We start from the raw sequence: 23,113 nt of genomic DNA on the forward strand, positions 1-23,113 counted from the left end.
ATCTACCAGGGGGGGCATTTTATACAGGGGGCTCTATCTACATGGGGCGGGCTATATGTGGATCACTATATACAGGGGTGGGCTATATCTACAGGGAGGCTATATACAGGGGTGGGCAATCTGTGGAGCACTATATACAGGGGTGGGCTATATTTACAGGGGGGCTATATACAGGGGTGGGCTATCTGTGGAGCACTATAGGGGGAGCTATTTGTGGGACACTATATACAGGGGTGGGCTATATACAGGCACTATCTACAGGGGGCTCTATGGGGGGCACTATCTACAGGGGGCACGGTGTGTGTGTGTGTGTGTGTGTGTGTGTGTGTGTGTGTGTGTGTGTGACACAGTGTATGGTGCTATTATAGTTAGAGGTGCAGTGTATGGCGCTATTATATTTATGGGCGTAGTGTGTGGTATAATGGGAACTTTATTTTTGTTTATAGGTGTAGAAATGTTGTAAAAGTGAGAAGCTGAAGACATTTGAGCGGCAAACTGCAGAAATGGGATGTGAGAAGTCATCATAGAGATCTGGACCGGATGGAGAAAAAGAACTAGAAACTGAGACATCACCGGTGAGTCACTTAATCTAAATGTTTATTCTGCCTCTAATCAGTACTGTAGTCACTGTGTGATCTGCAGCGAGATGATGGGTGGTATGATTATGATTTGATTGTTTTTTTTTTTGTGAAACTGTGATGGCAGGAAGGAGGTGAAGGGAAAGTGAGCCCTAATCTACCCACCGCCCTGTCCCTGCCTACTTGCAACGACCCGCCCTAGGCGACGAGGTACAACTGGGCGGCGGTCCCTACGCTGTCTAAGTGCACAGGAAAACAAACAGGGAACACGCAAGGGAAGGGGCAGTAGCCACGGAACGCCACGAGGAAACGGAGCGGCGAACGAACAGTCAGGACCAGGACGAAGTGAGTAACCCGAGCGGGCACGGAGACAGAAGCAAGCCAGGGGCAAAGCAAAGCAAAGCAAGTCAAGTCAAGGAGAACTGCAGCAAGGCAGAAGCACGGCAGAAGCAGGCTGGAGCAAGCAGCAGTGGGGCCAGGAATCCAAAAGAATAACAAGCAATGAGGAAGAGAAAACTGCAGGTATAAATGGACAGGGGGCGGAGCTAACTCTGACTGACCAGGCCGCGATAGGCTCTCCCACTCCTGAGCCTGCCACCCTGATTGGTGGGAGCCGGTGTCAGTCTAAGAGGTCTGGCCTCAGGTGTCGACTGATTAACCCTGGGAGTCTCCACAGATGTAGTGCCTGGCAGATCCTTTACAGTACTCCCCCTTTTATGAGGGGCCACCGGACCCTTACTAAGAGGACCCGGTTTAGTGGGGAAGAGAAGGTGGAACCTCCTGACCAATACCCCAGCGTGAACATCTCGAGCAGGTACCCAAGTCCTCTCCTCCGGCCCGTATCCTCTCCAATGGACCAGGTACTGGAGGGAGCCCTGGATCATCCTACTGTCCACAATCTTGGCCACCTCGAATTCCACCCCCTCAGGGGTGAGAACGGGGACAGGAGGTTTCCTAGAGGGGGACCAGGACGGGGAGCAGCGTTTAAGGAGGGAAGCATGAAAGACGTCGTGTATGCGGAAGGATGGGGGCAGCTCCAGACGGAAGGATACAGGGTTGAGGACTTCAATGACCTTATAAGGCCCAATAAATCGGGGAGCAAACTTCCTGGACGGGACCTTAAGGCGCAAGTTCCTGGACGACAACCAGACCAAATCCCCGACGACAAACCGGGGGTTAGCAGAACGTCTACTATCCGCCTGAATCTTTTGTGCGCTCTGGGACGCCTCTAGGTTCTTCTGAACCTGGGCCCAGACAGTGCACAGTTCCCGATGAACATCCTCTACCTCAGGATTATTGGAACAACCAGGGGAGACGGAGGAGAACCTTGGGTTAAACCCGAAATTACAGAAAAACGGGGAGACCCCTGACGAGTTACTGACCCGGTTATTCAGGGAAAATTCAGCAAGGGGAAGGAATGAGACCCAATCGAATTGACAGTCAGAGATGAAACACCTTAAATATTGTTCCAGGGATTGGTTGGTCCTTTCCGTTTGGCCGTTAGTTTCGGGATGGAAGGCGGAGGAGAAGGACAGATCAATCTCCAACTTTTTACAAAAGGCTCTCCAAAATAAGGAAACAAATTGTACCCCTCTGTCCGAAACGATATTGACTGGGGCCCCATGGAGACGCAGGATGTGTTTCACAAACAAAGAAGCTAACGTCTTGGCGTTAGGTAGCTTCTTAAGGGGCACAAAGTGGCACATCTTGCTGAAGCGGTCGACTACCACCCACACCACCGACTTGCCCTGAGATGGAGGCAAATCGGTGATAAAATCCATGGAGATATGGGTCCAAGGTCTCTGGGGAATGGGCAAGGGACGTAGTAGGCCCGCAGGTCGGGACCTAGGGGTTTTGGACCTAGCGCAAACCTCACAAGCGGCGACGTAAGCCCTAACATCTTTAGGCAACCCAGGCCACCAATAGTTTCTGGTAATGAGGTGTTTGGTGCCCAAGATGCCAGGATGACCAGATAGAGCGGAGTCATGGTTTTCCCTGAGTACCCTCAGCCGGTATTGCAGGGGAACAAACAGTTTGTCCCCAGGGACGTTCCCGGGAGCTGCACCCTGATCAGCCGCGATATCAGAAGCTAAATCAGAATCCGTGGCAGAGACGATTATACCAGGGGGTAAAATACAAGCGGGATCCTTCTCGGAAGGAGGATTGGCCATGAAACTACGTGACAGAGCATCAGCCTTAATATTCTTGGACCCAGCCCTATAGGTAACCAAGAAATTAAATCTGGTAAAGAATAGTGCCCACCGAGCTTGTCTAGGATTAAGCCTCCGGGCCGATTCTAGGAAAACCAGATTCTTGTGATCCGTAAGGACCGTTACCTGGTGTCTGGCCCCCTCCAGGAAGTGCCGCCACTCCTCAAAAGCCCATTTAATGGCTAGAAGTTCGCGGTTGCCAATATCATAGTTACTCTCCGTGGGCGAAAACTTCCTAGAGAAGTAAGCACAGGGGCGGAGATGGGTGAGGGAGCTGGTACCCTGGGACAAGACGGCCCCCACTCCCACCTCGGAAGCGTCAACCTCCACAATAAATGGCTCCTCTTGGTTGGGCTGAATCAGCACGGGGGCCGAGATAAAGCACTTCTTGAGAGTCTCAAAGGCCTGGACGGCCTCAGGGGGCCAATGGAGGACATCAGCACCCTTGCGGGTAAGGTCCGTAAGAGGCTTAGCGACGACCGAGAAGTTGGCAATAAATCTCCTGTAATAGTTGGCGAACCCTAAAAAACACTGTAACGCCTTAAGGGAGGCAGGTTGGACCCATTCCGCCACAGCTTGAACCTTGGCAGGGTCCATGCGGAATTCATGAGGAGTGAGGATTTGCCCTAAAAATGGTATCTCCTGTACCCCAAAGACACATTTTTCAGTCTTAGCAAACAGATTATTCTCCCGAAGGACCTGGAGCACCTTCCTGACATGCTCCACGTGAGAGGACCAGTCCTTGGAAAACACCAGTATGTCATCAAGGTACACAACAAGAAAATTACCCAGGTACTCTCTCAGGATTTCATTAATAAAATTCTGGAAGACAGCAGGGGCGTTACACAACCCAAAGGGCATGACCAGGTATTCGAAATGACCCTCGGGTGTGTTGAACGCAGTTTTCCACTCATCCCCCTCTTTGATGCGGATAAGGTTATATGCCCCCCGTAGATCGAACTTAGAAAACCATTGGGCTCCCTGAACCTGATTAAAAAGATCCGGAATCAAAGGAAGTGGGTACTGGTTCCTTACAGTGACCTTATTCAGGTTACGATAATCAACGCACGGCCTAAGACCACCATCCTTCTTCCCCACGAAGAAGAAGCCAGCACCTACAGGAGAAGTCGAGGGGCGAATGAAACCCTTGGCCAGGCATTCCTGGATATACACCCTCATGGCTTCACGTTCAGGACATGAAAGATTAAATATCCTACCTTTAGGAAGCTTGGCACCAGGCACCAAATCGATAGCGCAATCGTAATCTCTATGGGGGGGCAACACCTCGGAGGCCTCCTTAGAAAACACATCGGCGAAGTCCTGAACGAACTCAGGAAGCGTGTTTACCTCCTCCCGGGGAGAAATAGAGTTAACAGAAAGACATGACATAAGACATTCATTACCCCATTTGGTGAGATCCCCAGTATTCCAATCAAACGTGGGATTATGCAACTGCAACCAGGGAAGGCCTAAAACCAGATCAGACGATAATCCCTGCATTACCAGTACAGAGCACTGCTCCAAATGCATGGAGCCAACCAGGAGTTCAAAAACAGGAGTATGCTGAGTAAAATAACCATTAGCAAGGGGAGTAGAGTCGATTCCTACTACAGGGATAGGATAAGGTAAATCAATACAAGGCATCTTTAGAGACATAGCAAATTCCACAGACATGATATTAGCAGATGAGCCAGAATCCACGAAAGCACTGCCCGTGGCAGACCGGCCAGCAAACGAGACCTGAAAGGGAAGCAAAATTTTATTGCGTTTCACATTAACGGGAAATACCTGTGCGCCCAAGTGACCTCCCCGATGATCACTTAGGCGCGGAAGTTTTCCGGCTTCTTATTCTTGCGCCTGGGACAGGTGTTCAGTAGATGCTTGTCGTCCCCACAGTAGAAGCAGAGACCGTTCATTCTGCGAAACTCCCTACGTTGTCGAGGGGACATGGAGGCCCCGAGTTGCATAGGTACCTCCGAGTCCTCCGTGGAGGGGCGAGGAGGCGGGACCTCGGGGGGGATCGCAGAAAAGTCAGAGGGGAGCACACTGAAGCGTTCTAGCTGACGTTCCCTGAGACGTCGGTCAAGTCGTACTGCTAGGGCCATAACCTGGTCAAGAGAGTCAGACGAGGGGTAGCTAACCAGCAGATCCTTCAGGGCGTCAGATAATCCTAACCTAAACTGGCACCTTAGGGCCGGATCGTTCCACTGAGAAGCTACGCACCACTTCCTAAAATCAGAACAGTATTCCTCAACCGGTCTCCTACCCTGACGTAAGGTCACCAACTGACTCTCGGCTAAAGCAGTCCTGTCAGTCTCGTCGTAAATGAGTCCGAGGGCAGAGAAAAAACGATCAACAGAGGAAAGTTCAGGGGCGTCAGGAGCCAAGGAGAAGGCCCACTCTTGGGGCCCTTCCTGGAGTCGGGATATGATGATACCCACCCGCTGGTTCTCGGAACCTGAGGAGTGGGGCTTAAGGCGGAAATATAGTCTGCAACTCTCCCGGAAGGAGAGAAACGTCTTACGGTCCCCTGAAAACCGGTCAGGTAACTTGAGGTCGGGTTCTAGAGGTGAGGTGGTGCGCCCAACCCTTTGGGCCAGGGCCTGGACCTGTAGGGAGAGGCCCTGCATCTGCTGGGTCAGGGTCTCAAGGGGGTCCATGATAGCGACAGCGTAGGAGAAATGGTAGACTAGGTAAGGGCTTGTTATTCTGTGATGGCAGGAAGGAGGTGAAGGGAAAGTGAGCCCTAATCTACCCACCGCCCTGTCCCTGCCTACTTGCAACGACCCGCCCTAGGCGACGAGGTACAACTGGGCGGCGGTCCCTACGCTGTCTAAGTGCACAGGAAAACAAACAGGGAACACGCAAGGGAAGGGGCAGTAGCCACGGAACGCCACGAGGAAACGGAGCGGCGAACGAACAGTCAGGACCAGGACGAAGTGAGTAACCCGAGCGGGCACGGAGACAGAAGCAAGCCAGGGGCAAAGCAAAGCAAAGCAAGTCAAGTCAAGGAGAACTGCAGCAAGGCAGAAGCACGGCAGAAGCAGGCTGGAGCAAGCAGCAGTGGGGCCAGGAATCCAAAAGAATAACAAGCAATGAGGAAGAGAAAACTGCAGGTATAAATGGACAGGGGGCGGAGCTAACTCTGACTGACCAGGCCGCGATAGGCTCTCCCACTCCTGAGCCTGCCACCCTGATTGGTGGGAGCCGGTGTCAGTCTAAGAGGTCTGGCCTCAGGTGTCGACTGATTAACCCTGGGAGTCTCCACAGATGTAGTGCCTGGCAGATCCTTTACAGAAACAGCAACTCCCAGCATATCTTTACAATTGTTCGGCAAAGCTGGGAGCTGGAAACAATTTAGTGCAAACCTATATGGCAGGGGTTGCACTAAATTTAGCTGTATTTGTGCTGGTGCTGTATATATGTACTGAGCTTGGTTCTGGGGCTTTATTTATATACTGAGCACTCTTCTGGTGTTCTGTATAGAACTATATTGCTTGTAAAATGTAAAAATGTTTTTATGCGCGAGTTACATAAAAAGTAATGTGGAAAAGAAATGACATGTGGTTTGGCAGAGAAAACAAACATGGCGAGGGGGAAGGAGATGTCGGGAAAGAGGTTGGGGGGGTGCCAAACTGAATCTTTGCCCCGGGTGCTGGAGAACCTAGCTACGCCTCCGGGCATCCTCAAATCAACTGCATCATGACTTCATTAGTAGAAAGCCAGATGAGGTCAAAGAGCAAGAAAGAGATCAATCTACTATTTGTTGACAAATTTTTGTTTTAACTTATGGCATTCCTGTCTTTAACAACAATCTTTACCAAACAACTGTGAAAAACTATTTGTTCAAAAAGTGCAATTTGTTCTCTAGTACATTTCCCCAATTTTCTGTACGTCGAGATCCATTTTCAAATACAACAGGTAGTATTGAGCCACACCAAGTATTAAGAGGTAAAAATAATATTAAAGATATCATCAAATGAGTTGGCTTTTATGCTAAAGGTACTTTCCAGTGAAATGGTTTTAACCCTTGTACCAAATTCTAGTAATACTATGATTTCCCTGATGCCAAGGGCTGGAGAGCCAAATGCAGGGAGACCGAGAGACACATGTGGTACCCAAGCCACTGTTAGGAAACACTTCTCTATTGTCTGGCCAACTTAAGTTATATCTATTTCTAAAAAGCAGGTTGATAACATCCTGGCCATCATAACAGCTCCCACAAGTTGTCATCCAGACTTTATTTATTGAGGTAGTGATATATACCATTTTAGATGTTAAGTACCGCTACTAAGTAATAAAAATAATAGTAGCACCTTTGGAAAAACTTCTTAATTTTCATTACATTAAGAGCTAGTGCATTAGACAGTTTAGACTTGCCAAATATTATTTAAATACCCATTTTTGCTGTTGAAAGGATGGTGGTATTTCCATAAAAGATTATATATATATATATATATATATATATATATATATATATATATATATATATATATATATATATATATATACTGTATATAATGTGTTGCTTAATTTGCACTATTGTATAACATTTTGTCTTTTTCTTCTCCTGTTTTTTTCTGCGTTCATAAACCTGTTCAATAGAGACATAAAGCTCTTGGCAGGCCTGTGAGCAGTTAACCTTGACGTGAGGATCCACACTTCTCCAGGTTTATTGATCTATCTAGACCTGTGGAGAGAAAAACAGTAAAATGGTTGATTTAAAAAGGTGCAATACAAATGAAACTGTTGTAATCATCAGGTTTAAATTTCATCTCTGTCCTGAGTCCATTAAATCTCAGAAGAGGCAGATGTCCCATGAGCCCAACAGAAATGAAAGCAAGAAGTATAAGAATTAAAATTCTGATCCTAATATATAAACATGCAGTTTCTTGATGCCACTTTACTATTGAATCGGAATTGCATTGTAATTATTGCAATAGTTTCCTTTAGAAGCAGGATCAATTATAATGGTTAGAGTGCTGGGCTGCAAATAAATACTACTCTTTGCCAACACCAGCAAAGGGTTTGTATGACATTAAAAAGAAGAGTCTGTTTTTTTTTTCCCCAGAAACAGTGCCAATCTGGCTGTTTCTGACATTGCAGCTTCACTTCTATTGCCGCTCAGCCCCATTCTAAAATTACACAGTCCCTTTACATTTGTTGTTACTACTTGTAAAGGTAGTGATTATGATAATTTAATTATATTAAAAAGTAACTGTCATTTTAGGTGGATTTTTAGAATAAGCTGTAAGAACAATACTATATCTGACCATTATTTGACTTACATCTGCATTTATAAGCAGCTATCTACCACTGCAGGCTAAATATCTAATTGTCCATTCACCCTGAGCTCAGAAACAGAAGGTGTGGAGACTAGTTGCTATGATGTCTCCCATACACAGCACATGGAGAAGAGGAGATCCTACTTCCCTATCTCTCACACACACACATGCACGCACAGACACGCACACGCATGCATGCACGCACACACAAACACGCATGCACGCACGCATGCACGCACGCACGCACACACACACACACACACACACACACACACACACACACTCAGGAGCATTATATACACTAATGAGCAGTAATGCTGTGAACCCAGCACTAGGGTGAGAGAGTAAAACCCCTACTAGGAGCAGCGGCAGCAGCAACTCTGTGTGCCCCCCTCTCTCTCTTATTCTTCGGCTGCTTCCTCCTACTTCTCCCACTCCCCTCTGAATAGACATCTATGGGCAGAAGCTGTAACCTAATCTGTCATTGAGGCTGATAATCCATCTTCTCACTGCCTCATGTGTACAGATTTTAACAGTGAATTCAGAGTGTGCTGTGCAAGAAGTAGGGAAGTGGCAAATAGGTGGCTGATAAGTGGAGAAATAAGCATTTTTATGTAATAAGACATAATACAAAGTTTCCTATCTAGCCTTGTGCTAATGATTTATTGAAAAAATTTTTTAAGGGTTAGTTAATGTAGCTCCAAAATTAAGCCTCAAGGTGTTAGTGAAAAGAAGGAATAAAAAATAAATTGGCACCTATATGAGGGCTTCAAATTTGCTGCATACACTACACAGTTCTTTATAGATCTTAATACCTAGAGTACCTCAATACTTACAACATGTCTGCCTAAAAGGTTGGTGACTTATTGTAAAAGCCATTAAACTCTCCCTTTTCCATATACATGCTCCCCATAAGTTAAAGGCTATGTCAACCTTTTTTATTGTCTGAATCCATCTAAAATGAAAAAGCAACTTTTCCAAAATAGTTTTGAGTAAAACTGCTGAATAGAAATTGACTACAAACAAACTCTGTGTAGTCTGAATCTGTAGTCACGTTCCCTTCCATGTGTCTAACTTTTTGCTGATATACGTTAGGTAGGTTAGCAAGAAGTAGGGTACAGATGGAAAAGAATATGACTGCAGGATCAGACTATATCTGTCTGTTATAATGGATATGACTGGAAACTCTAGATATAAAATGCTATAAATATTTTAATCAATATTATATTTGCAAAGTTAATTTTTAATTTTATATGAATTGGAGCAATAAAAATAAATTGGTCATGAGGGTAGATATAGTCTATAAAAAATATTATGCTGTATTATTATGGTGACAGTGCAGCATTTCATAATTTGCTACCATTCATCACTGGTTAAGACTTAACTATTTGAGGACCTGATCTTACAGACAGTGTGATTATGGGTCAGTTCACACATTGAGTAAATACTGCGGAAAATCCGCAACAAATACAATAGCAGCAAAGTAGATGAGATAAAACAAATCTCATCCACACGCTGCGTAAATACTGTGCGGAAAAAATGCACAGAAATTGACCTGCGGTGCAGTGTTTTATTCCGCAGCGTGTCAATTGTATTTGTGTAAACGCTGCTTATTAGTTGCGGGTATTCCCCATTGAATTCAATGTGGTGCTAAATCTCGCAAAACAAATAGCGATCCCGCTGCAAAAAAAGCAACTCTGTAAAAAAAAAAAAATCTGACACCCAGAAGCCTGTGTTCCTCCCTCCAGCGTCGCCTCCTGGGATGACGTTTCATCCCATGTGACCGCTGCAGCCAATCACAGGCTGTAGCGGCAGTCACTTGGGATGAAACGTTATCTCAGGAGGTCGGCCTGGGTGACGTCAGAAGGCCGGCCTCCTGGGATGACGCTTCATCCCATGTGATTGCCGTTGCAGCTAATCACAGGCTGCGGCAGTCTCTTTGGATGAAACATCATCCCAGGTGGCCGGCCTGCCAGCAGGCCAGCTGCTGCTTTCATTTTCCGCAGTGGACATTCCAGGCGAAAAACTGCACCCCAGTTTGGTGCGGTTTTTCGCCCGGAATTCCCTGTGGCGCACAGTTCGAATACGCTGCGTTCTATTACCCATCGTATCCACCCCGTGTGAACACAGCCTATCAGTTTTAGGGTATGTTCACATGCTAAACAAAAAACAGCTGTAAAATATGGAGCTGTTTTCAAGGGAAAACAGCCTCTGGTTTTCAGCTGTTTTTTAAAGAGGCTCTGTCACCAGATAATCAAATCCCTATCTCCTATTGCATGTGATCGGCGCTTCAATGTAGATAACAGTAACGTTTTTGTTTTTTTTTAAAACGATCTTTGACCAAGTTATGAGCAATTTTATATTTATGCAAATGAGCCTTTCTAATGGACAACTATTGTGCTACAAGCAATGGTCATGTTAGAAATCCTTTTATGCTATATTGTAGGAAATGCTTACTCTCTCATGCCATACAAGCCATAATTATAACGATATGTTCATGCAGCCTATTTTCAGACATTTTTCGAGCAGTAAACGCTGCAAAAAACAGCTAAAAATATGGAGGCTAAACGCCTCCAAACATCTGCCCATTGATTTCCAAGGGAAAAACTGAGTTTCATTCAAACACGGCATTTTTTTTACGCGGCCATTTGAAAAAGTGGAGCGTAAAAAGACACGCCCGTAAAAAGAAGTGCATGTCACTTCTTGAGCCATTTTTGGAGCCGTGTTTCATTGGTTCAATAGAAAGACATCTCCAAAAACGGCCGTAAAAAACGCATCAAAAAACACTTGATGCTTAAAAAGGTTCTGTCACCAGATGATGATTCACTAAACCTTACAGTATAGATATTCATAGCATTTCTGAGTCAATAACAGGAAAGAGCTTGGCCACTACTCTTGGCCACTACTACTACCCATGCCCTCTCGGAGCTCAGATGACTTCAAATATGAAACATTTCAATGGCAAGTTAAGATCGAACATTTAAAAAGGGACAGGAGAAGGATTTATTTCAACAGTTGGTTAAATATGAGGTTATTTCAAATGCTATGGAAACTCGTGGTGATGCTGTAATGTCAAACCGTATTAATATTTAATTCTTTAGTCTTCCAAGAGACAGATTTTAGTTTTGCAAATGTATTTTTTTTCCAACTACATTATTTATCTGATTCCTCAAACTATTTCTGCAGTAAGTACAAATAAATGTTATTATTAATGCATCAGGGAAGCTGAAAAAGCCATGTCCATAGATTCAAATCACTGCTGAATACTCTGGAATGATAGCTGTGATTTACTACAATTATCATTTGGCTTAAGTCTGCTCTCAGCACTTTGCACTTCACCATCTGAACACAAACCCTTGTAGAACTTTATCGTTTAAATGATTCTTAACAGATGTAGATGAGCCTTGGAAGAAATGACATCTACGCAGTATAGCAGTGCATTTGTTGGGCATTACTGTAACACTGCGAGCATAGAAGCTTTGTCACATTACTACACATATCCAAATAACCAAAGTATATTCCCAAATATAGGGAAACATTAAAATCTTACTTTTGCATTTCAAAAGCCATTCAAAATATTATACTAGTAAAATTAAAATTAAAATAAAAACGACATCCCAAAAGTGAATATTATTTACTCATACACCAAAAAAATAAAAAATAAATCACAGGTCTGTTTTATGAATGTGGATGGAAATTGGTCCTTATTATTGACAGGCCAAGTTTAAACATTTTCCTTGATATAAACTAAAAATGTGCTTTAATGTACATTAAAAATGTGAAAATAGTTTTTTAATATATTACTTTAATGCTGAGATAAGATTGCATGGAGTTACGTGTCCAAATCCTAAGGCAGGGGCTACATGGGGATTTTTTGTAGCGCGACTTTCAAATGTTATCTATTGATCTACAGCTGCAGTCTAGAGGATTCATGCAATTTAATTCACTCTTGTAGACTGAAGCTGTTGCTCAATAGTTAAAATTTGAAAGTCGCTTTACAAAAAGTCTCCATGTAGCCCCAGGCTAAAGCTACACTACTGAGAGATTATGACATGTCAATTTATAATTGTTGTCAGGTTCCGTGTTGCCATAAAGTATTTGGGGGGAATTTATTAAGATTGTCATTTCATGTGCCAGTCTTAAACGGGTTTTCCGAGTTAAAACGTGTATGTGTTAATCAGGGGCGTAACTAGGAAAGACTGGGCCCCATAGCAAACTTTTGACTGGGGCCCCCCCCTCCCCTGGGTGTCACACAACCCCCCTTGTAGATAGTGCCTTTTTTACAGCCCCCCCTGTAGATAACGCCATACAGCCCCCTGTAGATAACGCCATACAGCCCCCCTGTAGATAACGCCATACAGCCTCCTCTGTAGATAACGCCATACAGCCCCCTGTAGATAACGCCATACAGCCCCCTCTGTAGATAACGACATACAGCCCCCTTTGTAGATAACGCCATACATATCCCTCTGTAGATAGCGTCATACAGCCCCTCTGTGGATAACGCCATACAGCCCCCTCTGTAGATAACGCCATACAGCCCCCTCTGTAGATAGCGCCATACAGCCCCCTTTGTAGATAACGCCATACAGCCCCCTCTGTAGATATCTACAAAGGGGGCTGTATGGCGTTATCTACAGGGGGGACTCTGTATGGTGTTATCTACAGGGGGGGCTGTATAGCGTTCTCTACAGTGGGGGCTGTATGGTGTTATCTACAGAGGGGGCTGTATGGCGCTATCTACAGAGGGGGCTGTATGGCGTTATCTACAGAGGGGGCTGTATGGCGTTATCTACAGAGGGGGCTGTATGGCGTTATCTACAGAGGGGGCTGTATGGCGTTATCTACAGAGGGGGCTGTATGGCGTTATCTACAGAGGGGGCTGTATGGCGTTATCTACAGGGGGCTGTATGGCGTTATCTACAGAGGGGGCTGTATGGCGTTATCTACAGTGGGGGCTGTATGGCGTTATCTACAGTGGGGGCTGTATGGCGTTATCTACAGTGGGGGCTGTATGGCTTTCTCTACAGTGGGGGCTGTATGGCGTTCTCTACAGTGGGGGCTGTATGGCGTTCTCTACAGGGGGGCTGTATGGCGTTATCTACAGAGGCGGCTGTATGGCGTTATCTACAGGGGGGCTGTATGGAGTTCTCTACAGTGGGGGCTGTATGGTGTTCTCTACAGTGGGGGCTGTATGGCATTCTCTACAGGGGGGGGCTGTATGGAGTTATCTACAAAGGGGACTGTATGGCGTTATCTACAGAGGGGGCTGTATGACGCTAACGCCATACAGCCCCCACTGTAGAGAACGCCATACAGCACCCCTGTAAGTAACGCTATACAGCCCCCCCTGTAGGTAACGCTATACAGCCCCCCTTGTAGGTAACGCCATACAGCCCCCTGTAGGTAACGCTATACAGCCACCCCTGTAGGTAACGCTATACAGCCCCCCCTGAAGGTAACGCTATACAGCGCCCCCCTGTAGGTAACGCCATGCAGTTCCAACCCCCCAAAAAAATCCGACCTACAGTGTGTCCTACAAAAGACATGTATCCCCTATCCACAGGACCGAAAGTCCCCCGAAGTTCTCCATGACTAACCTCTGACTTCCGGCGTCTGCGCAGCTCAATAGAAATAAAAGGAGCACTGGTCACGCATGCGCACAAGCGCGACCGGCGCTCCATTAATTTCTACGGAGCCGCCGACACAGACTCCGGAAGTCCGAGGTTTGTGATGGAGAACTTCAGGGGACTTTCCCCTGTTCTCCCTATCAATGCCAGCGATCACACATGTATCCCCTATCCTGTGGATAGGGGATACATGTCTTTTGTTTAATGGCAGAGCGGGGAGATACCTCCCTGCTCTGCCGTAGTGTTCAGTGGCGTTGCGCTGTAGCAGCCATAACGGCTGCTAGCGGAGCCTCCGGCCATGGTGGGGCCCGTGCTGGCGGGCGACACGGGCCCCCTCATGCCGCGGGCCCCGTAGCAGACACTGGTGTTAATGTTAACAAACTTATCGAGACTTTCACAAGAAAAACAATGGTGTGCTTGGTTTTAACGTTACTTTATTCTTTCATGAGTTATTTACAAGTTTCTGACTACTTATAAAATGTGTTCAAAGTGCTGCCCATTGTGTTGGATTGCCAATGTAACCCTCTTCTCCCACTCTTCACACACTGATAGCAACACCGCAGAAGAAATGCTAGCACAGGCTTCCAGTATCCGTAGTTTCAGTTGCTGCACATCTCGTATCTTCACATCATAGACAATTGCCTTCAGATGACCCCAAAGATAAAAGTCTAAGGGGGTCAGATCGGGAGGCATTTCTTCTGCGGTGTTGCTATCAGTGTGTGAAGAGTGGGAGAAGAGGGTTGCATTGACAATCCAACACAATGGGCAGCACTTTGAACACATTTTATAAGTGGTCAAAAACTTGTAAATAACTCATGAAAGAATAAAGTAACGTTAAAACCAAGCACACCATTGTTTTTCTTGTGAAATTCTCGATAAGTTTGATGTGTCACATGACCCTCTTCCCATTGAAAAAACTAAAGTTGGATACAAAATGGCCGACTTCAAAATGGCCGCCATGGTCAACACCCAGCTTGAAAAGTTTCCCCCCTCCCATATACTAATGTGCCACAAACAGGAAGTTAATATCACCAACCATTCCCATTTTATTTAGGTGTATCCATATAAATTGCCCACCCTGTACTTAGTTTGCAAATTGGCCCTGTTTTCAGATGCTGCGGTTGGGCTCATGACTGGTGACGTCTCTCTCTCTGGCCACTGTGTTTATCATCAATTCTCTTCTGGGTATACGACATGTTACTAGTGACATGCCATCTATGGGCTGTGTATGGGCTTGAGAGAACAGCAGGGACCGCGTATGCTTGTTATACAGCCAAAAACGGTCCCTGCATGCGCGATCCCGGCTGTTCTCGATACTGACTGTATAACAGAACAGCCCATACACGGCACATCACTAGTAACGTGTCGTATACCCCGAAGAAAATTTATTATAAACACAGCGGCCAGAGAGTGATGTCACCAGTCATGCCCCCATCGGCAGTATCTGGAAATGGGGCCAATTTGCAAACTATAAGTACATTACAAATGTATTTACATTCATAAGTTAAAAGAATGAACACATACACGTTTTAACTCGGAAAACCCCTTTAACCGCTTCCCAACCGCCCACAGTAAATTCACGTCGGAGCTTGCTGGGCTCTGTGCAGCGCCAACGTGAATTCACGGCGGGTGTTAAAATCATGATCCGGTTGTCTCAGAGTAGCGCTGACACCCGTATCGCGCTGTTAACCCCTGCCTCTGGTCCCGGAGACATGATCGGGACCTGATATGTTAAGGTCCCGATCACATGTTCGCAGGGAAAGTTTGTTGTAGCAACGAACTGGAAAGTTTGTTACTATAACAAACTGGAAAGTTTGTTGCGACAACAAACTTTCCCGGGGACCGATTGCGGGTGCTGCAGTCGGTTGCATGGCAAAATGGGAGGCCATACAACAGCCTCCGGGTTTGCCATGTACGGCAGCCTATGAGTACCAGCCGGAGGCCGGTCCTCATAGGCTTCCTGTCAGTGTGACTCTCAGCGTCACATTGACAGTTTATAATACATTACACTACCTAGTATAAAGTAAAAAAAATAAGTAATAAAAATGTTTTCTAAAAGTGTAAAAATTAGTTATAAGTTACAAAAACAAAAAATGCTTTTCTTCCTATGATAAGACTTTTATTATAGAAAAAAAATGAAAATGTTAAAAAAAAGTACACATATCTGGTATCACCGCGTTCATAACAACCCAAACTATAAAACTATAATATTATTTTTCCTGCACGGTGAACACCGCAAAAAAAATAATTAAAAAACAATGTTAGAATTACTATTGTTTTGGTCATCACCCCTCCCAAAATATAGAATAAAAAGTGATCAAAAAGTCGCATGTACCCCAAATTAGTACCAATAAAAACTACAACCCGTCCTGCAATAATCAAGACCTTACACAGCTTTTTTTGACTGAAAAAGAAAAAAGTTATGGCTCTCAGAATATGGTGACACAAAAAAAAAAATAATTTTATCGAAAAGTGATTTTATTGCGCAAACGCCATAAAACATAAAAAAATGATATACATATGGTATCGCCATAAGCGTATCGACCCGCAGAATAAAGTAAAATGTAATTTATAGCGCACGGTGAAAACTGTAAAAAACATTGTCAAAATTAGTTTTGTCACTTTGCTTGCCAAAAAAAAATCTAATAAAAAGTGATAAAAAAATCACATCTACCCAATAAAAACTACGTATTGTCCCGCAACAAATAAGCTCTCACTCAGTTCTGGGGAAGAAAAAATAAAAAAGTTCTGGCTCTTAGAATATAGCGACAGAAATTGTGCAGTGTCCAAAAGCGGATAAGATCGGGCGCCAATTATCAGTGCGACAACGGCCACATATCTATGAATTATTATTTATTTACCACATTATTATACCCTCTTATTATTATGCCCTGATGTACTCTGCCCAGCTTACATATACCCCCACAGTATAAACTGAAATACCAGCAAAACCCCAAACAGAAGTATTACCAAGCAAAATCTGCTCTCCAAAATCCAAGTGGCGCTCCTTCCGTTCTGAGCTCTGCCGTGAGTCCAAACAGCAGTTTATTACCACATATGGGGTATTTACGTAATCGGGAGAAGTAGGTTTACAAGTTTTGGGGTGCTTTTTCTTCTTTATTCCTTGCAAATATTAAATTTTTTTTTATATTTTTGCAGAAAAAAAGTAGATTTTCACTTTCACAGATAAACTCCTATAGATATAGCAAAAGACCTGTGGGGTCAAGATGCTAACTATACCCCTAGATAAATTCCTTGAGGTGTGTAGTTTCCAAAACGGTGTCACTTTTGGGGGATTTCCACTGTTTTGGCATCGCAAGACCTTCAAACCTGACATGGTGCCTAAAATATATTCTAAACAACGGAGGCCCCAAAATCCACTAGGTGCTCCTTTGCTTCTGAGGCCTGGGTTTCAGTACATTATCATACTAGAGCCACATGTGAGATGTTTCTAAAAACTGAATCTGGTCAATAAATATTGAGTTACGTTTCTCTGGTAAAACCTTCTGTGTTACAGACATTTTTTTTATTACAAATGAATTTCAGCAAAAAAAATTAAATTTGTAAATTTCCCCTCTTAATTCCTGTGAAACGCCTAAAGGGTTAAGAAACTTTCTGAATGCTGTTTTGAATACTTTGAAGGGTGCAGTCTTTAAAATGGGGTATTTTATGGGGTCTATCTAGTACATCAGGCCCTCAAAGACACTTCAGAACTGAACTGGTCCTGTAAAAAGAGCCTTTTGAATTTTTCTTGAAAATGTGAGAAATTGCTGCTAAAGTTCTAAGCCTTGTAACGTCCTAGAAAGATAAAATAATGTTAAAAAAAACTATGCAAATATAAAGTAGACGTATGGAATATGGGAAATAGTAACTATTGAGTGTGGTATTACTATCCGTTTTACAAGCAGATACATTTAAAATGAGAATAAGCAATGAATTTATTGACCAAATTTTACCACTAACATTAAGTACAATATGTCACAAGAAAACATTCTCAGAATCGCATGGATAGGCAAAAGCATTCCAGAGTTATTACCACATAAAATGACATGTCAGATTTGAAAAAATGGGGCTGGTCCTGAAGGCCAAAATGATTAAGCCGCACGCATCTCTGGTCATCAGCGCGCCAGTAACTGAAATGAGCTGGTGTAGATTTACATAATAATTCATGCCAGATTCTGGTTTAAATCATGGTAAATTTGTAAGGCAAATCCCTTTTGCAAAGCCAGAGTAAAATTATTTTTTTTACATAAAGTCCCGGGTTTGGGGGTGTGTGTGGGTGTGTGTGTGTGTGTGTGTGTGTGTATGTCAGCATATTTATGTATTTGGGGATTTGAATCCACACAAAGGCCTCAATGACAGCAGAGCACAGGAAATGTCATTAGATTTTCTCAGGTGTAATAAATATATATATATATATATATATATATATATATATATATATATATATATATATATAATGTGATAGACCATGTGGAGAGGTTGTGGATGAGGTCTATATTTCCCCAAGATTTCTGTCTTCTGCTCTCTGAAAACAACCAGAGACTAAATTCAGCAGAGAATGTGGTCCTCCCTCTGCAATAGGTTTTATCTAAAACCTGGAAAAGGGCCTGGTTGTTGGAGTGGGGAGAGATGGTGGGTCCCCACTCCATCCACACAGTCCTGGTCTTGGGCTGTCTAGCTATTAATCAGGGATCAGGTGTGATAGCCCTTTAAAAAGGCTGCAGTTCAGTCACACTCTCTCTCAGCCTTGGAAGAGGAGCTTGTGAGAGCAAACCGACTGCGGTCATAACAGGTTGTATGTCTGTATGGTTTATCGTGCCAGGCATTAGGCCTGCACTGTGTTAGTTAGGATACCTGACTGTATAGTTAGTGCCGGACAGGCATAGAGTTTTCTTTTTGTTTGTTTTCTTTTTATTCATGTACAACCTGTAAATAAAACTGGCTGAGGCCAGTAGTACCACATCTTTGCTGTGTGGACTGAAATTTACAGGCGTGTTTAATACCGAGTGCACGTCTACTCCAGGAGACGACTGTTCCGCTACCTCATTCCCTTACAATATATATATATGTCTAAAATAAGCTTTTTAATTTTCTTCTGGTACGTCTGGGGTGCTCTTGGTAATTTAGAATAGCCCTCAATGTCTGATAGGTAAAACATATATCGGAGACTCCTTACTGTGTATCAGACAAAGGGAGGGAGACCCCGCTTGCGGGAGTCATGGATACCGCGGACACGGACCATGGAACGCATAATGGAACGCACTAACAGCTAGCGTTGTATGGGCATGTGGGAGTCATGACAACAATTATGTCTGATACACAGTAAGGAGTCTCCGATATGTTTTATTTTTTGCATCTCATCTATTCATCCATGTAGGGTCTCCACTCCCGTTTTTATAAAACATTTTTATACAATTTATAAAATATGAATTGTTCGAGTTCTTCTAACATGAACCAAATGGAATCGATAGGCATCGCATCTATCATATGATTTATTTATGTTATGTATTGACCATTAGTTTGCCACATTGTTTTTTTACCAACCATGTAATTACTGGTTACTCTGACTCTTTGACCTTTCCTTGTTTTGGCGGTTTTTTCTACTGCCACGTCTGAATTGGCCCTATTATTGTTCACCTGCCTGTGTGTATGTATGTGTATGTGTGTGTATATATATATATATATATATATATATATATATATATATATATATATATATGTGTTCTTTCACTGTATGTTTTATCTGCCTGAGGAAGACGCCAGTCCGGTGTTGAAACGCGTAGCACATTGTTTACCTTGCTTTTATGCAATAAACCAACTGTTCATTTACAACCAAGCAGCGCCTACAGTATCCCTCTTTTTTTGTTTTGTTTCTATGCATTTTCCAGACAGCAGCAGGGCAGGCTCGGCTGGGACTAGGCAGCAGGCAGACGTCAGGCGAGGTGAAGCAGGCCAGACGTGAATACAGCATGACACGACTTTGGCACAGCACAGTGCTCGACCAGGAAGGTATAGAATGCTAGGAACAGGAACTGTAACAGGTACAGGTAACACACTAGGAGGCCATCACATAGACAGACTAGGAATACACAACAAAGCTCAGGCGTGGGAGGATGGGGCTGGGACCTTCTTATAGCCCAGTGTGCTCTGAAGCAATCAGCTCAACTACCAACATGCGTGCGCTCCGGCTTCTCAAGTCTGGACTGAGCTCGTGAGCGCACCCTGGTGGTCACTGTGGAGCAGGACGGCCGTATGTGCAGACATCTCTTGAGAGAAGGCTGTCGACTGGATGGAAGGAGTTCATTGTCAGCGACCACGGACGTTACAGTATGTATGAGTTTGTAGGTATACGTGTAAGTGTGTGTGTGTAGGTATGTGTGTGAGTTTGTAAGTGTGTGTATGAGTGTGTAGGTATATGTATTAATGTGCAAGTGTGTGTAAGTTTGTAGTTATATGTAATTGTGTGTGTGTGTGTGTATATATATATATATATATTTATATCTGTGTGCATGTGGATATATGATTCTCGTGTACATATGATACTGTAAGGGCATAATCACATATTGTAGTTTTGCAGCAATGATTTAAAAACTGTTTTTGCTGTGCTTTTGTGTAATTAGTGGCAAAACCGTGATGTGTAGAGTATATAGTGTGTATTAGTGGTATTATGTGTGTAGACAGTATTTTGTGCGTAGTGTATGTTGCGATATTATAGGTGTATATAGCGGTATTATATGTAAGTATAGTATATAGCAGTATAATTGTAATGATAGGGGTAGGGAAACGGACAAGTGAGCCCTAATCTACCCGCCACTCTGTCCCTGCCTACTTGCAACGACCCACCCTAGGCGACGGGGTACAACTGGGCGGCGGTCCCTACGCTCAGTAAGTGCACGAGACAAAACATACAAGGGAATATAAAGCAAAGGGAAAGGGGCGGTTGCCCACGGCAACAAAGTGAGCAACAGAGTGGTGAACGAGCCAAGTCAAACCAGGAGAGCACGAGGTACCAAACGCAGAGCAGAAGAGTAGTCAGAAAGCCAGGGTCAGAATGGAGCAGGATCAAATTGTTAGGAGCTGTAGCTGGGCCAGGAAACCACACGGAAAGAATCACAAGCAAGGAGGAAAAGGAAAGGCAGGTATAAATAGACAGAGGGCGGGAGCTAGCTGAGTCTGGCCAGGCTGCAATAGGCTCTCCCACTCCTAAGCCTGCCAGCCTGAGTGGTGGAAGCTGGAGTCAGTCTCAGAGAGATAGACTCAGGTGAAGACTGATTACCTAAGGAAGTTAACCCCGAAGCTGTGCCTGGCAGATCCTTTACAATAATAGTGTGTAGTGAATATAATGGTATATGTGTACAGTATATAGCAGTATATTTTATACAAACTATACATAGTGGTATTATGTGTGTACAATATATAGTGGTGTTATATGTGTGTAGAGTATAAAGTGATTATATTAATTATATTTACAGCATATGTTGGACTTTATATGTACAATATATGGCAGCATTAAATATGTATGTATGTATGTATGTATATATATATATATATATATATATATATGCACAGACACGCAGTACGTGGGGGTATTATTCATATGTACTGTATTATTAATGTGTACTGTATATGGCGGTATTATATATGTATACATTTTACAGATGTATGTCTGTATAAAGTAAATGGCAGCATTATTTATATGTACAGGATATACTGGTGTTATTTATCTGAACAGTATATGGTGGCACTATTTCTGTGGAAGGTATGTAATATGGGATGGGACACCAAAACAATTCTGCACAGGGCGCCCTCTAGCCTAAGGCCGACCCTGGCCATAACATTTGTATTTTTCCATCAATAGAGTAGAGTGAGGGCTTATTTTTTGCGGGAGGAGTTGTAGTTTCCATTGGCACCATTTATGGTACCATATAATGTACTGGGAAACAGAAAAAAAATTATTGTGCGCTGAAATTGGAAATTAATTTGATTCCTGCATTGTTTTATGGCTTTCGTTTTACGGCTTTCACTGTGCAGTAAAAATGACAACTTTTACTCCGCAGCTCAATACAATTACGGTGATATCAAATTTCTAGAGTTTTTTTTTTAAATATTTTACTACTTTTACAAAGAAAAAACTATTTGTTAAAAAAACAAATTGTTTAGTGTCGCCATATTCTGAGAGTCATAACTTTTTTATTTTGTGTGGATTGAGCTGTGTGAGGGCTTATTTTTAGCGGGACGTGCTGTCGTTTGTAATGATACAATTTTGTTTTTTTGGTACATTCAGCTTTTTGGTCACTTTTTATTATATTTTTTTTGAGAGCTAAGGAGACCAAAAAACAGCTATTTTGGCGGTTTACATTTTTTTGTTTTTCACGGCGTTCCCCATGCAAGTTAATCAATGGTATATTGTAATAGTTTGGACTTTTATGGATGCTGTGATAGCAATTTTGTTTATTTTTTTATTTTTTACATTACTTCACAGGAAAAATGGAAAAGTTTTTTTTTTTAATTTGTTTTTCATTACTAATAACTTTCTTAAACTTGTTTTTTACACATTTTATTAGCCCCCCCCTAGGGGACTTGAACCAGTGATCGTTGGATCGCTGGTACAATACACTGCAATACTAATGTATTACAGTATATTATCATTTTTCAGGCTTCTGTTAAGCCCTGCCACAGGCAGGGCTTAACAGAGGCAGAGTGAAGGCAGTCCTGTGGGCCTTCATTAGGCCCCGGGGCTGCCATGACTACCATCATCACCCCCGATCACATTGCAGAGGGGGCGATGAGCTGTCAGAGGGGGCTCCCCCCTCTATTCAATGCCTCAGATGCTGCAGTCACGACTGACTGCAACATTTGAGGGGTTAAAAGGAAAGGAACAGCGCGATCGCCATTCCCAGCCATAAGTACGGGTGTCAGCTGTAATAAATACACAGCTGACACTCGCTGAGTATGGAGCGTGCTCATGGGCTGAGCGCGCTCCATACTTCCCTATGACACTTATCATGTGCATGTATGTGATAATGCGTCATGGGGTTAAAGTTTGGTCATTTTAATCAATTCAAAAGTGTCTCTGTTTACATGTTTTGTGTGAAATACTTAAAATTCTACTAGTAACTGTACCTTGGTATTTAGTTAACGAGCATTTCCATATTAAATCAGAAACTTAGTCCATTAGTTGTCTTATTAAGATTTAAAAAAAAAAATCTGTAGTTATCTTGGTTTTCAACGTGGTTAACAAATGCTGGGTGACTAACACTGAGGCTGGGTTCACACGACCTATTTTGAGGCGTAAACGAGGCGTATTTTGCCTCGTTTTACGCCTGAAAATAGGGCTACAATACGTCGGCAAACATCTGCCCATTCATTTGAATGGGTTTGCCGACGTACTGTGCAGACGACCTGTA

General features: G+C 43.6%; 1 long non-coding RNA gene across 6 annotated transcripts in view; it reads left to right on the forward strand.

The window, feature by feature from the left end:
* Window positions 1-23,113, forward strand: part of LOC142652910 (uncharacterized) — an 854,242-nt gene that overhangs the window by 828,659 nt on the left and 2,470 nt on the right. Inside the window, exons 2-3 of one of the 6 annotated variants that reach the window (XR_012847982.1) lie at window positions 447-575; window positions 19,595-19,747. The exons of 2 other annotated variants lie outside the window; for them this stretch is intronic. This is a non-coding gene — a long non-coding RNA (uncharacterized LOC142652910). The remainder of the gene's footprint in view (window positions 1-446; window positions 576-19,594; window positions 19,748-23,113) is intronic. 3 more of the 6 variants (XR_012847978.1, XR_012847980.1, XR_012847979.1) reach the window with 3 other exon arrangements.

Source organism: Rhinoderma darwinii, chromosome 5 (assembly GCF_050947455.1).
Source record: "Rhinoderma darwinii isolate aRhiDar2 chromosome 5, aRhiDar2.hap1, whole genome shotgun sequence".
Lineage (NCBI taxonomy): Eukaryota > Metazoa > Chordata > Amphibia > Anura > Rhinodermatidae > Rhinoderma > Rhinoderma darwinii.